The sequence below is a fragment of the Ctenocephalides felis genome, unplaced genomic scaffold (assembly GCF_003426905.1).
Source record: "Ctenocephalides felis isolate EL2017-DRISC unplaced genomic scaffold, ASM342690v1 CF-g0.4_SCAFFOLD_01886, whole genome shotgun sequence".
NCBI lineage: Eukaryota > Metazoa > Arthropoda > Insecta > Siphonaptera > Pulicidae > Ctenocephalides > Ctenocephalides felis.
Genome location: NW_020538040.1, coordinates 102,467,911 through 102,485,374, shown reverse-complemented (window position 1 = coordinate 102,485,374; position 17,464 = coordinate 102,467,911).

The window sequence follows — 17,464 nt, the reverse complement described above, 5'->3', positions numbered from 1 at the left end:
TCTTGTCAATACAAGTAAAATGTTTTTTGAATTAATAAAATGGGACGCTCCGTTCTCTTAAGAACTGAGTTACCGTTTTTGGCACTTTTTGCCCCGTATCTTCGAAAGGCTAGACCTGCCTCCGCCAAAAACTAATCAGCACGTCTCTTTATCAATACAAATCGAATGTTTTTTAAATTATACAAATCGGTTATTTCATACTGTCGAAAATGTCGATAACATTTGTTTAAACCAAAACTTCAAAATTAAAAATCTTGGTACGGAACCCAATAAAATTTACACAAAATGTGTACACATTATGAAAATTTCAATAAAATATTTGATAATTTGATGTGCATATGACTAATGATCATTTTTGACCGCCAAAAGGCGTTTTTTTAACTTATTTTTATCCAGAATCTATAATGGCTAGACCTGCCTTCTTAAGAATTAAATCAGTTTTTTACCTTGTCAATACAAGTAAAATGTTTGTTGAATTATTAAAATCGGACGCTCCGTTCTCTTAAAAACTGAGTTACCGTTTTCGTCACTTTTTGTCCCGTATCTTCGGAACGGCTAGATGTACCTTTGCTAAAAATTAATCAGCACATCTTCTTATCAATACGAATCGAATGTTTTTTTTAATTATTCAAATCGGTTGATCCGTGTTCCCGAAATCGTCGACGAAAATTTGTATCCGCACACACACACACATACACACACCCCGTTGGAAGAAGACAAACTCCCATCGGGCGCGTCCCCAGATGGCAAATAGGGGGGTTCCTAACCAATCGTAAGATCGGCGGATTGGGGCGAAATAAAATAGCCCTCGCGGACCAAATTTGGCATCGGAGCTGAGGAGTAACAGCCACCGTCCGTGTATCGCAAAAAAATCAAAAACTCTCTTTTTGGCTAGAAGGGTTTGTCACAACATCTGACCTAGGGTTACGTACGGAAGCGGATGATGAGACACTGCTCGAAAGAGATGTGCGGATGATAGATATAGCGCACCGTGCGTGGAAACTCCCGGCATCAACGTGCCGCACCCACGGCAAGAAGGTTCCCGGTTATCTTCACCGAGACAGAGTAAACTCCGCACCATCGACTAGATGTCGTCAAACGCCGATGAAGAGACTTGGCTCCAAAATTGACGAGCTAGCGGAGTATGTTAAAGATGACAACAATGTTCACAGCAGAATAAAGGAGCTAATCAGGTCGATTTGATACAGCATATAGACTGGCATTGAAAAAATATACGACAGCCCCGAAAGCTGTTGAAATGATAGTGCAAACTACATAGACCTCTCCCGAGACAAATATTCGGCCGGGTGTAACTCAGACACCAAGACCCAGGAGCAAAGCACAAACAAAGGGCTGCTATCGTCCCGCCTCTGAGGCGGAAACACATCCGTCCAAAAAATCGGCTGTAGAAAATAACTGGACGGAAGTGTCTCCACAAAGTTCGAAGAAGAAAGGGACACGGGACCCGAAAGTAACCTTGAAGGAAACCGAGAAACCGGAAACCGAAAAAATCGATTCAAATGATAGTGCTAAGCACAGAAACAGCCATCATAGAAAACATAGAACCAAGGCTGTTCTGGTTCAACCAGCTAAAAGACGAACATACGCTAATATCCTTAAGGAGATCAAGGAAAAATTAAACAGAGATCCATCAACAGAGACTGTAGTGGATATAAAGTCCATCAAACAGATAAGATATGGAGGTGTATTATTGGAAATGTGTCCCAAGTCCGAAGATAGTACAGCCTTTGCAGCCGCGATCAGGGCAGCAACTGAAAACACTGACGCCGCTGACGACGACAGAGATTTTTGACCTTGATGGTGTCTCTACCGAAAACGTAAAGCACTCAATCGGGACTTTTCGACAAAACTGAAAATTCGACGAGTGAACTTGACCAAAGTGACATCAAGAGGACAACAAGCGGCCTTTTGTGAGATAGATGAGGCCAATGCAATCAAAGCCCTAAACAAGGCTTGCATGAGAATTGGATGGGCTAACTGTCGCATTCGCTCAGTTGTTAAAATAGCCCGCTGTTTCAGATGCCTCGGATTTGGACAGCAAACGCATAAATGCGGGGGACCAGACAGAAGCAAGTATTGCTACAAATGCGGCGGGGAAAATCACAAGTCTGTAGCCTGCACGAAAAAGTTAAAATGCTTCCTATGTACGGTGAACAAAGAAGATCGGAACAGCGGGAGTCATGTCGCCGGATCCGGTACCTATAAGGCATTCCGTGTAGCACTTGCCGAAGCCACGAGAGAACAGAAATGACGCGATTTTTACAAGGTAATCTGAATAGATGTGCCTTGGCGCAGAATCTACTGCGCCAACGTATCTTCGAAGATAAGATCGATATCTGCCTTCTCTGCAAGCAATATATGAATATTCAGTATAAATCATAGTTCGCAGATAAATCTGGCACGGCAGCAATATGGATCATAAACTCGAAAGATCACCGTCAATGACAACGGAAGCGAAAAGAGTTTCGTCTGGATCAAGACTCCCTCCCTACTGTGTGAGCGTCTACCTTTCACCAAATGAAGGATTTAGCGTATTTTGCCAGAAAATGGCAAGCATAGAAGACGCTCTCGGAAAGTTCGACGGAGAAGTCATTGTAGCTGGTGATTTCAACGCAAAATCGGCTGAATGCGGCGCCGAATACTCGGACAACAGAGGAAATGACGTGGCAGACTTTGTAGCAAGATTGGACCTTACTGTGCTAAATACTGGAAGTATTACAACTTTTAGAAGACCAGGATATCAGGAATCTATTCTCGACATTACGTTGGTCACTCCAAGGATAGCAAACATGATTGGAGACTGGACTGTATCGGAAGAGTATAGTAGCAGTAATCATCAGCATGTGACATTTAGTATTGGATCTGGTCCGACTTGACCATGCAACTTTTACGAACGGAGGTGGAATGCTAAAAAGCTTGACCCCGAAGCGTTGCAAACAGCACTCAAGCAAAACGCATCTACTATTCTAGTTGATGCAACACTAAGTACCCGCAGAGAGACGAAAGAAACAGTCTTTAGAACTATGAATGCTTTTGTCACCTCATGTAATGCCTCTATGCCACGGAGATGGTTGTCTTGGCTCGACAAAAATGGTTTCCAAAACCATTCACTGTAGACATAGGAGAGACAACCTTGACGTCAACAAGAGTCTTGCGCTCTCTGGGAGTAATGATAGATGAGAAGCTTTTCTTCCGAGAACATCTCGATAGTGCATGCATAAAAGCTACAAGACGATATCCAACTTGTCAAGGATTATGGCTGACTGCATGGGATCACGAACCCGTAAACGACGAGTCCTGCTTGAGGTAGTCAATTCTGTACTGCTATACGGAGCGGATATCCTCAAACAAAAAACATATCGACGCAAAATAGCATCGGTGCAAAGGCGAGGAGCTCTGAGAGTTACCTGTGCCTATCGCACGGTTTCAGAAGCAGCAGTATTGGTAATAGCAGGAGCTACACCAATTGACTTGCTAGCATTCGAGAGAGTATAACTCTACGACGCTAAAATAAATGGCGACAGCTCCGAAGAAACAAGGTCGAGAATAAAAAAAAACGCTACAAGAGTGGCAAAATCGGTGAACGTCAGGAGAGACGGGCAGATGGACGGCGCGCCTGATTCCGGACATTAGCGTCTGGCTCTCTCGACAATACGGGGACACAGATTTCTTTCTGAGCCAGCTACTGACAGGACATAGGCAGTTTAATGCCTATCTTTTTAAGATGGGCTTGCATAGCACGCCAATGTGCAAATACTGTCCAGATAAAATAGACGACTCTGAGCACACGTTCTTTGAATGTGCTCGGTGGAGGGACAATCGTAACAACGCCGAAGACATTATAGGCACCAGGCTGTATCCTCGTCAAGCCTTGTGACCTACATGATGAAACAAGAAGAAAACTGGTCACCTGTAGCAGCTTATGCACAGCACCTTTCGAAGGATAAAACCAGAGAAAGGGACCAGTAGTCGGAAGCAGGCGTCGCAGCATGGACTAGATTGATATAATGCTAACGCGGTTCCAATCAAGTCCTCTTCATACCATCTGCAGGAAGAGAAGAGAGGAGTGTTTTTTTACCGCTCATCGTTGTCTGCTGTAGGATGGACAGCGGAGTATCAATGATGGCGGTGTCTTATGAAGATTTTTTTTCGCACCTCTATAAAAAAAACATACACACACATACATCCATTTTTTCTAAGGTTTGCCAAAATGTTCAGAAACCTTTGAGACGTAAAGATTAATAAAAATTTCATTTTTGATTTATTTGCGATTACTTACCCTACAAAAAGTTAAAAATTAAAATAAAATTATCAATAAAAATAAAATTTTTAAAAAAACAGAATTATAAAAAAATCTATTTTTTATCTGGTAATACCACATTAGTCATAAATTTCTTGATGCTCTGCAAATCGAAAATAAATTGTTTTTAACTTTAATATTGAACAATAACAAATTTCCTATTTATCGCCTTTATTGCTTTTTACGAATTCGAATTGAAAATCCGGTTTTGAATAATACTATTACAATATTACAGTCAATAACTAATTTAGCAGTAAATATAAAAACTAAAATAATTTATATAAATTGAATATGTGGATAATATTGCACCATTTTTTAAAAGTAAACTGAATTATTTCAACTACAGTATCATGTCGGCTAAAACTTCCTTGATTTAAATTTAAAAACAAACAAGTTCTATGAATATAACTTAAATTATGGTGTCTCTTATATTATATGTATATGTTTAAAAACAAAAAATTAAATTATAGTAGGCAGCTACAGAAAGAGTTTTTTAACCCCTGTGGCATAATTCGAGATCAATGAATCGATTTTCGACCTAAAAATGTTAATTTCAAAAATCACGCAAAGACCCAGTGTCCTGGGTCGCGTCGCGTGCACCGACGCGCGGTACGTTGTACAAATCTTTCACACCAGAATAAACGTGCCGGATGGAACTTTAACAAGTGGTGCATGGCATCCTTCCTTAAGGCAAATTGCAGGAACTTCTCGCACCAAAAATTAAAATTAAAAAAAAAAGTTCTTCATTTTGTCAATACAAATAAAATGTTTTTTGAATCATTCAAAACAAACGCTCCGTTATCTCAAAATTTGAATTACCATTTTTGGCACTTTTTTCCCCGTAAATTTGGAAAGGCTGAACCTGCTTTCGCCAAAAACTAATCAGCACATCTCCTTATCAATAAGAATCGTATATTTTTTGAATCATTTAAATTGGTTGATCTGTGCTCTCAAAATCGTCGACAAAAATTGTATCCGCACATATATACACACACGCACATAAATCCATTTTTTCTAAGGTAAGCCAAAATGTTCAGAAACCTCTGAATTGTAAAGATATATTAAAGTTTTCATTTTCTTTTTTTTCGCGTATACTATAACCTACCATAGAGGAAGTTAATTATAAGTGTTAGGCGTCGAAGAAAAAGCAGTTATATATTTTTGCAATTTCATTTATTTTTCAATATCTCAAAGTAGAAATTAAGTTTTGATTTATTTTTTGAACAAGATTTTGAAAACATTAGAACTATCTAAAATCTAAGTCACTTGAAAAAAATAAGATAACTTTACACTTAAACGTACAATTTTTTGCCAACATTTTGAAATGCAATAGGCGGTTTACCAGGGTACACTAGTGACAGTCGCCATAACAGATAGACTATACTGATTTTGTGATAGGGTTCAAAGGGAGAATATGTAATATATCTGTTTTGAACATGCTACCATTATTGCATTTAGACTGCTCCCAACATTAACATGATCTGCAGACCGTTTCTTTGTTCGGTTTATTTTAATAATAAGTGTTACATGTATGTAGATAGATCACTTTGTTCGTTATTTAGCTGTAACTTGAACATTAGTAGTTAATTACCAACAATTATATGTTGTGACACATTTTTTGTCATTTTGGGATGAAGATTAAACAGATAAAGAAAAATCTAACATCAGGCAAATTACGAAAAAGAAAGGACAAAAAACTTCAATACAATAAAAAAAGATTTCACGAAGATTTCTTATTACCTTTGTTTTAAAAATTATGTTTTGCTATATTATACTTATAGACTTTGCTTAAATATAATTATGTTGTGTTGCATATTTCTGACAATAAAAGTCGTTATAAACCATTCTGGTGTTAATATCTATTGTTTTCTAACTTAGTGTGGGCGGTTGTGACACTCGCCCTTTTCTTGTTTCATTTAATTTTATAATTAATAATCCATCGCACCCAAGGACAGTTCAGTGTTTTCACATTGACAAATATTCAAATCATCATTTAATTACTTCTCTCCCACCTAACTGGTGAAGTAACAAAATTATGGCTAATCAAAAAAAAGCGGCACGACCGTATCCAGTCTCCTCGACTAAACTAACTTTGAAAATACAAGAATCTTTTAAAGGTAATAGCACTGATTAGTTTTGGAACGATTAGATTTGGTAAACTGCTCGTAGGGTAAGTTATAGTAATCGCAAAGAAATCGAAAATGAAAATTTGTGCATACCTTAGAGAAAAATGATGTATGTGTGTGTGTATATATATGTGCGTGTATGTGTGTATGTGTTAGAGATGGGCTTATCATATCCGAAGCCGGATCGACTCGGATTTGACTCCACTTCATGGTGAAGTTATATCCGCTTAACAACTCCACGACTCCGTAAATTTTGAAACCGAAATACTCGACACAAATGTGTTTTATAGTGCGTTGTTTATGTATCTAAGAATTTGTCAAATTCCATTAATTATTTGAAATGAAAATTTATGAAAAAATATCAATAAAATAATTTTTCTAAAAAGTTCACAAATAAATGCCGGATTGTAAAATTTTTCGGTCGACCAGATGATCGACTCAGTGACTCGGAATTTTAGCAGTATTATTATTTATTATTATTATTTTTATTGGCCTCGCTTACTCGAGCATTTAGTCACCTACATTATTCTATACAATCATATATCCTATACAATCTTCAATTTTATACTATCTTCTTCATATAATCCTATTCATTTTTTTATACTTCTTAACTTATCTTCATTCTTCTTTTACTATCTTCTCATTTCATCTTCTAACCACATATTTCTCCTTCTTCTATACTTCTCATTTCTTCTTCTAAATTCTTCTTACTTCAATTCATTTTTAATTCTAATTCTCTAATTTTTATACATTTTGATTTTACATACGTATCTTTTTAGTACAATTCATAATTTTATTATTATTCCAACTTAACTAGTTAATATTTTTTCAAATTCTTGCCGGAGATTCGACCTCGGAACCTCCAGCATGTGAATCGAGAACGCTACACTTGAGCTAATCCCGCCACAAAGTAACCAAAGTAAAAAGTAAAATCAAGATCAAAGTAAAAACGCAAAACTTGAGAATCAAATTCAATTTAATTATTTCCTTTTGATGAAAAAATAATTGATTTTTTGAATTTATTGTAAACTTTGTAATAAAAGCAAGACATAATACTTCTGCTTTCAAAATTTATCTTCTGCTATTTCCATTTGAGAATTATTATATCGCGTAGTTCGATTAGCATATTAGCTGTAATATAATACTGAATATTTTTTGCTGCTTAAATACTAATGATATCACTGATAAATTTTGTACTCTAAATTGTTGTTATTTTAGGCTATGGAAAGACCAGATTAAATAAATGTATTTCGTTTCGTATATTTTTCGGTATGTATATTCCTGATTGCCGTCATTCACGGCCAAAAATTGTCGTAGTTAGAAATATGACCCCTTACTATTCAATAAATTATACATTTGAGCTATTCACACTTCAACTCAATTTTATTGTTCTTAGTAACAAAGTACATTTTTGTATTTTTTGGAATATACACAATGGTATTATTTTGACTTTTATACCTAAAAGTTCATAAAACTGTCTGTGAGACGCGAAAGTGACCGCTTCCTTCTCAAAGCAAAAACGACAAAAACTAAATGCACGAGTTAACAGGTTAATGTCTACACGAGTTAACAGATTTGATACCAGTTTAGAGAAGTCGGATATTACAAATCCTGTGAAACAACTCCACTCGGATTCACTCCGAGGGAGGAGTTGTATCGGAGTGATAACACCGGAGTGAGTTACCCATCTCTAGTATGTGTGTGTGTGTGTGAGTGTGTGTGCGGATACAAAGTTTCGTCGCCGATTTCAGAAACACCAATCAACCGATTTGAATAATTCAAAAAACAATCGATTCGTATTGATAAGGAGACGTGCTGATTAGTTTTTGGCGAAGGCAGGTCTAGCCGTTCTGAAGATATGGGGCAAAAAGTGCCAACCACGGCAACTCAGCTTTTAAGAGAACGGAGCGCCCGATTTTAATAATTCAAAAAACATTTTACTTGTATTGACAAGATGAAGAACTGATTAAATTTTTGGGAAGGCAAGTCCAGCGGTTACGGACTCTCAATAAAAATAAGTTAAAAAAAATCTCATTTGGCGGTCAAAAATGTTTATTGGATATATGTACATCAAATTTTAATACCTTGATTATTTTCATATACCGTATCGCATCGACAGTTTCAACTTAAATTTAAATCTAAATATATTGTGATATACTTTTTAATTTGGTCAGAGCATATTTATCACATCTTTTATCACTTCAACATCAAAAAGTCATTTAAATTTGTCAACTACTAGGCGTATACACCATGCGAGTTTGTTTCCATCCGATGCCGTGCTTCAAGTGCAAAATGACCTTAAGCGGCGGCTGTCGAGCATAAGCGGCATGCGAGCTGCCGAGGATTTATATCAGCTCTCAGATCAAAGGGGCCGGCGTCGTTCTTTGATGTTCCCGACGCTGATACGTGCGAGCCAGTAGGTAGGTACTTCTTCTTGCGTTACGTCACGCCGAAGAAAAGACTAGTCTACGAGCATTAAGAAACTGAGTAAAGGCACGAATGCTATGTGAAAAGGTCATACATACTATTTTAATATTTATAGTGGAACGGGTTAGAATTTCCTAAAAACTAGATTTAAGATTGCAACAGTTAGTGTTGTAGTGATGCATGTCATAAAATATTGTTGTTAGAAAAGTAACTATATATTTTACACCGAGTGGCGGGTTAAATACAATTTAAGTATTAAAGCATTTTAAATTCATAAATTAAAACATTAATCAATATCACGTGTTATTATCAAACGTACATTAACTTTGAAGCACACGGCCTTATACAAGTAGTGTTTCTAAAGCTTTTCCTATATTTAAAATAGCATCAACTGTTATTGATCAACAGTAATTGGTCACTGAAAGCTGGGTTTAGAATTAAATATTTTCAATGTTATGATTTTTTCCATACATATTTTCAGTAGTTAGAGCTGAGGGCTTCCAATCAAACGTTCCAGTTTTGTTACTCGACTTGCACAGCCCGATATCAAGCACCAGTGACATGTGTTTCCAAGTAAAAATAACCCCTCACTGAAATTACTGGATTTTTTTAAAAGTCATTAGTGTTGTAGTTATTTAAATAATAAATTCATCGAGAAGAAATAGGCCAATAGATGGGTTGTCATCTATAAAGTCACGTCATTAGCAAGTTATCACAACAAGCTCAAAGAACTTTTAAGTTTCAGAAGTATAAAAAATATATGCAGATATTTACAATATTAAACATCTTGTTCTAGCTTGCACTTTTAACTCTGATTGCCCAAACTGTAACCAATATATTTATTAGCAAATTACAATAATTAAACCTTAGATAGATTATATTTTTTTAAGACCGTACAAATTAGATATAATATTGCTGGTAATTTAGAATGACAAGTTATGAATTACAAATATTCAAGTAAAATGTGAATTTATATTGCGAATCAAATAAATACTTGTGGTGCATAGCATTGTGCCTTAAAGCACGTTGCTGGAACTTCCCGTACCGTAACGAAATGTTCGAGGAATATTAAATGTTTTCAAATAGATTATTATAAATAAATATCTAATATTTGTAAGAATTATATAAACTAAATTGCAAAGTTAAAATTATTTATTTAAAGTATATAAGTGAGCTTTAGAACTTTAGCAAAAATTAAAATTAAAATCTGAATTATTTTCGATATACAAAAAAAATTAAAAAAAAAATCCAAAAACCGTTTTGTCAACACAAGCAGAAAGTTTTTTGAATTATTCAAATCGGATGCTTAGCTCTCTTAAAAACTGTCATTGTTTGTACATTTAACTTCGTATCTTTAAAACGGCTGGACCTGCCTTTGCCAAAAACTAATCACCACTTCTCCCCATCATTGTGAACTGAATGTTTTTAGATCATTCAAATTGGATTCTTCATTCTCTCAAATTCTCGCTGTCTATTTAAGGCACTCTTTGCTCTGTATCTCCTTAACGGCTAGACCTGCCTTTGCCAAATACTAATCAGCACATCTCCCTATCAAGAGGAATCGAATGTTTTTTGAACCATTCAAATCGATTGATTCGTGCGCCCGAAAAAATTTTTTCTGAGGTATGCCAAAATGTTCAAAAACCTTCAAAACGTAAAGATATGCGAAACTTTTTATTTTCGATTTTCAATTTTAATTTTAAGTTAAGAATTCAATTTATAAAAAACTTTCGCTCGACATATATAAATTTAGATGACAACAAATTTATCCAAGTTGATTTGTACGCTTACTTTTTACTCTAGATCTTTAGTGATATAGTACTTTCTTATGATTCTTAATTTCCTTAATTAATTATTATTTGGCAGAATCTATCTAATTCCTCGGACAAAATATTGTGCATCTTTGGCATGTGTAGAAATCAAATTGGATGCCTTTACCAAGATCTGCTATTACCGTAGACTCTCTATCTAAAAGCAACCGGAGGGATAGCATTGCGGGTCGGGTCGAGCGGCAGGTTACCGTTCCGCTATCTAACGCATTTGCCGCGTGTTTTTGCAACTTGCTTGACGTATCACAAAAAGAATCTAACTAAGCTCAGTTTTTGATGGACACAGCATCTGTCAGCAAATCTCCAGATGACTTTTGAAGCTCATTATAAAACTAGTGGGGTGCATGGCATCGTGCCTTAAGTCAAATTGCTGGAACTTCCCATACCGTAATTAAAAATCTTGGTATAGAACCCAAAAAAATTACACAAAATGTGTACACATCATGAAAATCTCTATAAAATATCTAAAAATTTGATGTGAATAAGTCCAATAATAATTTTTGTTCGCCAAATGACATTTTTTTAACTTATTTTTATTGAGAGTCCATAACCGCTGGACCTACACTCCCAAAAATCGGGATTCAGTAATCAGTTCTTCATCTTGTCAATACAAGTAAAATGTTTTTTGAATTATTAAAATCGGACACTCCGTTCTCTTAAAAACCGAGTTACCGTTTTTGGCAATTTTTGCGCCGTATCTTCGGAACGGCAAGACCTGCCTCCGCCAAAAACTAATCAGTACGTCTCCTTATCAATGCGAATAGAATGTTTTTTAAATTATCCAAATCGGTTATTCCATACTGTCGAAAATGTCGAGTACATTTTTTTGAAACATTTAAATAAACTTCAAAATAAAAATGTTGGTACGGAACCCAATAAAATTTACACAAAATGTGTACACATTACGAAAATCTGTATAAAATATCTAATAATTTGATGTGCATATGCCTAATGATCATTTTTGACCGCCAAAAGGCTTTTTTTTTTAACTTATTTTTATTGAGAGTCCATAACTGCTACACCTGCCTTTCCAAAAATTTAATCATTTTTTATCTTGGCAATACAAGTAAAATGTTTTTTGAATTATTGAAATTGGACGCTCCGTTCTTTTAAAAACTGAGTTACCGTTTTTGGCACTTTTTGCCCCGTATCTTCAGAACGGCTAGACCTGCCTTCGACAAAACTAATCAGCACCGCTGATCTCTCACACACATACATCCATTTTTTCTAAGGTATGCCAAAATGTTCAAAAACCTTTGAAACGTAGAGATATATAAAAATTTTCAATTTTGATTTTTTGCGATTACTATAACTTGCTCTACGGGAAGTTAAAAATAATATTAATGATATTAAACATCGCCAAATCATTTTTATAAACTAAAATTTTTTTGGATATTATATTCAGCAAAGTAATTAAACCAAATGAAATATGCAAATATGAAAACAAGTGCCATGGTCAATATAGAGACAATACAATTGTCATCCGACTTTTCAATGCACGAAATGATATTTTTAATTGTAAACTATATTTTAAAGTGAAAATATTAGCCACCACTAAATGGTATCACGTGATAAATTGAATCGACAAATTTTCTTGTTACATATGCACTACTAATAATCATGTTATAGTATTTATGCTTATGCTCATATTGATTATAACAAATAAACTAGTGGGGTGCATGGCATCGTGCCTTAAGGCAAATTGCTGGAACTTCCCGTACCAAAAATTATTATTTTTTTTAAAAGATTAACATTAGAGTTTTGAGAAACTATAAATTTAACAAAAAAATACTTTTTTTTGAAAAAAATTTTTTTGGAAAAAAAAATGTTTTCTTCATTTTGACATATTTTGGAAATTCTGAACTTTTTTTCAAAGCAATGGTACTGCTTTAACTGCATAGAGACAAAATGTCAAAGCGCATAAGCGCCGCGTCGCCGTCTAAGAGGGCGTCCATTAATCACGTGAGCGAGTTTTTAAGGATTTTTAGACCCCCCCTCCTCCTTGGTGATATTTCGTGATATTCAAAATTACCCCCCCTCCCCCAGCAAACATCACGTGTATTTTTAGTAACGTGAAAAATCTGTAATTTTTTTTTTTTTTGAAAATGTATGAACTTTTTATAAAAAATAGTAAATAACATAAATACACGTGATATATTGCTAGATCCCCCTCCCCCACGTGATATTTCGTGATTTTTTGGCAAACCCCCCCTCCCCCTAAGAACCTCACGTGATTAATGGACGCCCCCTAACGGATAATCATTGGTACGGAACGGAACCCATAGGAGTGTAAACAAAATTTATACTTATTGTTAAAATCTCTGTAAAATATCTGATAATTTGATGTACCTACATATGTCTAATGATCATTTTTGACCGCCAAATGGCATTTTTTTTTACTTTTTTTACTAGATCTCCGAAACCGCTAGACCTGCCATCATAAAAATTTGACTAATTCTTCATCTTGTCAATACAAGTAAAATGTTTTTTGAATTATTAAAATCGGACGCTCCGTTCTCTTAGAAACCGAGTTACCATTTTTGGCACTTTTTGCCCCGTATCTTCGAAATGGCTAGACCTGCCTCTGCCAAAAACTAATAAGCACGTTTCCTTGTAAATACGAATCGAATGTTTTTTGAATTATTCAAATCGCTTCATCCGTTTTCCCGAAAACGTCGACGAAAACACACACACACACATACATCCATTTTTTCTAAAGCATGACAAAATGTTCAGAAGGTTTTGAAACGTAAAGATATACAAAAATTTTTATTTTCGATTTTTTGCGATTACTATAAATTGCCCTACGGGAAGTTAATAATACAAAGTACAAAACAAAGTACCTTATAACATTAGTAACTCCTAATAAATTTTACAATCTAATATCACAAAAATAATTCACAGTTAATATAAGCTGTTGAGCTGACTTAAAGGACATGGCAACCCAATCGATTGTTTTATCAATGAAATAATTGAAATGATAATAAATAATTATTACTAATATCAAATAAGAAGCTTTTTTTTCTACCGTTAAAAATGTTTTAATTATGCAATGTAATTGAAGAGTCCAAATACTCAAAGAAAATTATTATATTTAAATGTACTCCTTCCTCAATTACAATATTCAATTAAAGCACATTGAATTTTAGCTTCTGTAGCCGATTGTTTCACACTTTTGAAGACTCTGGTAATAAATGCTACATGCTAGACTTAAAATCATCTTTGCGTATCATAGAGTTAAAATAAACATTAAATGGAGCAAGCAAAAACAAGAAACAAGATTTGAAGGTTATGCCTCAACACTAAGCAGATTATATTATTGCGTTTTTTACTATTTAGTGAAGTAGAAGCATTGCTAAATTTAGCAAAAGAAAAATTGTACATGTTGCAAGTTAAGAAGTTCTTCACAGCATTAATAAAATAGGAATTCATAATTAGTCACGATTCATTGAATATTGAGTAATTGTTTTATAGAAGCAAACTTGAAATAATTTAAATAATTTATATATATATTATATATATATATATATATATATATAAATTATTTAAATTAATATATATTAATATATAATATAAATATATATATATATATATATATATATATATATATATATATGTATATATATTTATATGTATATGTATATATATATATTATTTAAATGTTAAAAAGTTTATTTAAATGTTTCAAAAAAATGTTTTCGACATTTTCGACAGTATGGAATCACCGATTTGGATAATTTAAAAAACATTCTATTCGCATTGATAAGGAGACGTACTGATTAGTTTTTGGCGGAGGCAGGTCTTGCCGTTCCGAAGATACGGCGCAAAAATTGCCAAAAACGGTAACTCGGTTTTTAAGAGAACGGAGTGTCCGATTTTAATAATTCAAAAAACATTTTACTTGTATTGACAAGAGAAGAACTGATTACTGAATCCCGATTTTTGGGAGTGTAGGTCCAGCGGTAAAATAAACATTAAATGGAGCAAGCAAAAACAAGAAACAAGATTTGAAGGTTATGCCTCAACACTAAGCAGATTATATTATTGCGTTTTTTACTATTTAGTGAAGTAGAAGCATTGCTAAATTTAGCAAAAGAAAAATTGTACATGTTGCAAGTTAAGAAGTTCTTCACAGCATTAATAAAATAGGAATTCACAATTAGTCACGATTCATTGAATATTGAGTAATTGTTTTATAGAAGCAAACTTGAAATAATTTAAATAATTTATATATATATATATATATATATATATATATATATATATATATGGATGTATGTCTGTCCGCCTGTCTATCTGTGTATGTCTGATGCATTCATAAATCATACATCTGATCCCCGTGAAAATTTTAAAAACTATTAGGTGTATTCTCAAATAGGTTTTCGCATATTTTGATTGTATTCAAGTGGAAGGGGTTGACCGCCCCGAACATTTTTTTTTATTTTCCCAATTTTTTTATTTTTTTATTTTTTTAAAATGCGTAGGGGAAGCTGGATACGGGTGTGCCAGAGTACGGTAAATTTTGAGGGTCCAAAGTGAGAAAGGTAGAGTATGATTTTTTGAACAATTTTTTTATTTTTTTAAAATGCGTAGGGGAAGCTGGATACGGGTGTGCTAGTGTACGGTAAATTTTCAGGGTCCAAAGTGAGAAAGGCAGAGTATGATTTTTCGAACAAGTTCATATTATTGCTTTCAGTCAATGCCTTATATAAATATACACCTTTTAAAGAGTCAAAAGTAAGTTTTTATGTTTGAATTTTTTAATTATGACTGTTAATTGTACACAGTTAAATCACTTAGTTTGTTATTTTGCTGTACGTTGACCATTTAGACGTAGATCAGTCATAATGATGATATGTTTTCAAAAGTGTGCGTTGCATGCAGTTGTGACAAATTTTGTGGGTACGGTTGTGATATGTATTTTTTGCCCTTTTCGAGTGAAGATTAAACAGAAAATTAACTTAACGAAGGCAAAATACGAGTGAAAAAGAATAATTCAATACAAGAAAAGTAAACATTTCACAAAAAAAAAATTGTAAACATTGTTTAAAAAATTACGTTTTGTTATATATTGCTATATTATATTCGTTAGTTTTGTTTAAATATTTATGTTGTGTTTTGTTACATATTATTGATGTTTATAGCTATTGTTTTTTACTCTATATTTATGTCACCCCAAGACCGTTGTGACATTCACCCTTTTCTCGTATGATTTCATTTTATGACTGATCCATCGTATTTAAGGATAGTATTTTAGTATTTTCACGTAGACAAATGTTCAGATTACCATTTAATTTATTAATTAACAAAATTATTGCTGATCAAAAAAAGTCCAATTTCCAACACTATATTAAAAAAACTAGCAGATATGTACTACATTCAAAAAAACAGGAGAGTAAAAGAAATGTGAGACTATTAAATTTAACATACAATTAAATGTATGTTATAATTTTCAATTTTTTAGAGACTGTGTCAAAAATGTAATATATAGAACCTATAGTATTTTTCGAATTGCACCGAAGAGTTTTGACTACTTAACTTATTCCGCACGGAAGTAAAGCTGCATTAATTACGATGCAAAAATAATGAATTAGTCAAAACACATTTTATTAAGAGTTAATTATAGATCATGCTGTTGGTCTGAGCAAAAACTATATCCTGCATCCGCCGTGAATCGATCAGATAGCGGTAATCTTCTCTATATCGTGAATCTCCTTTTTACCGCGGGAGATTACATTTCAAAAGAGACGTTTCCGGGCAAACGTATCTGGAATAAGCGGCCAATGACGCAACGATGAATCGCCTCGGCCGGATTAACACAACATTGTAAAAGAACTGTAATCGGGCAGCATTCATTTCATTAGGTTATTTCACACCGAATCCGGTAATTATTAATTTGAGTTTGCTCTACGATGAAAGCAGCTATTTGATCCTTCGACAAAAGTAAGAATAGACAACGCACTTCAACATAAGTTGCTGGAACTTAACTTTTTCTCTGAGAAGTCATGAATTTTCTATTTAATATAAATAAAATATTCAAATAACTTGAGAATTAAAACAAATGTCTTTTCAAACATTCTAGAAACTATTTTAAATAATTCGACGTTGGTGAAGTATATTAATCACTTATTCGACATTATCGCCATAATGATATGAAGGTGATAGTGTAGTCTAGGTTTAATGTTTTTTGAATAATTCGAATCGGATGCGCCATTCTTTCAATAGCTGCTTGTTTTTGCCCTTTTTCCTCCGTATTTTCAAAGCGCCTGAATCTGCTTTTGCACAAACGAACTAGCACATCTCTACGTCAATACGAATCAAATGTTTTTTGAATCATGCAAATCGGATGTTCCGTTCACTCAAAAACGGCAATATTTGCATTTTTTCGCTTCGCTTTCAACAAAGTTAAGAAGAATTCTTTGTGATTTTTTCTTATATTGAATATTGCTTTGCCTTTCTCTTTTGTATTTTGTCTTACAATGTTGTCTTTGTTAGTTAAGTTAGATTTTTTTCAATCTGTTTTTATCTTCTACCAAGAAGAACAAGAAATACATGTAACAACCGTACCCACAAAATTTGTCACAACCGTACCGCACACTTTTAATAACAAATCATCAATGTAAGTGAACTAAATTATTTAAGTGAAAACTAATCGCTGGTAATTAACTACTAATGTTCAATTTACAGCAAAATAACAAACAAAGTGATCTATCTGTATAAAATTAACAATTACTGTTCAAAGACTTCGAACATAACTTTTT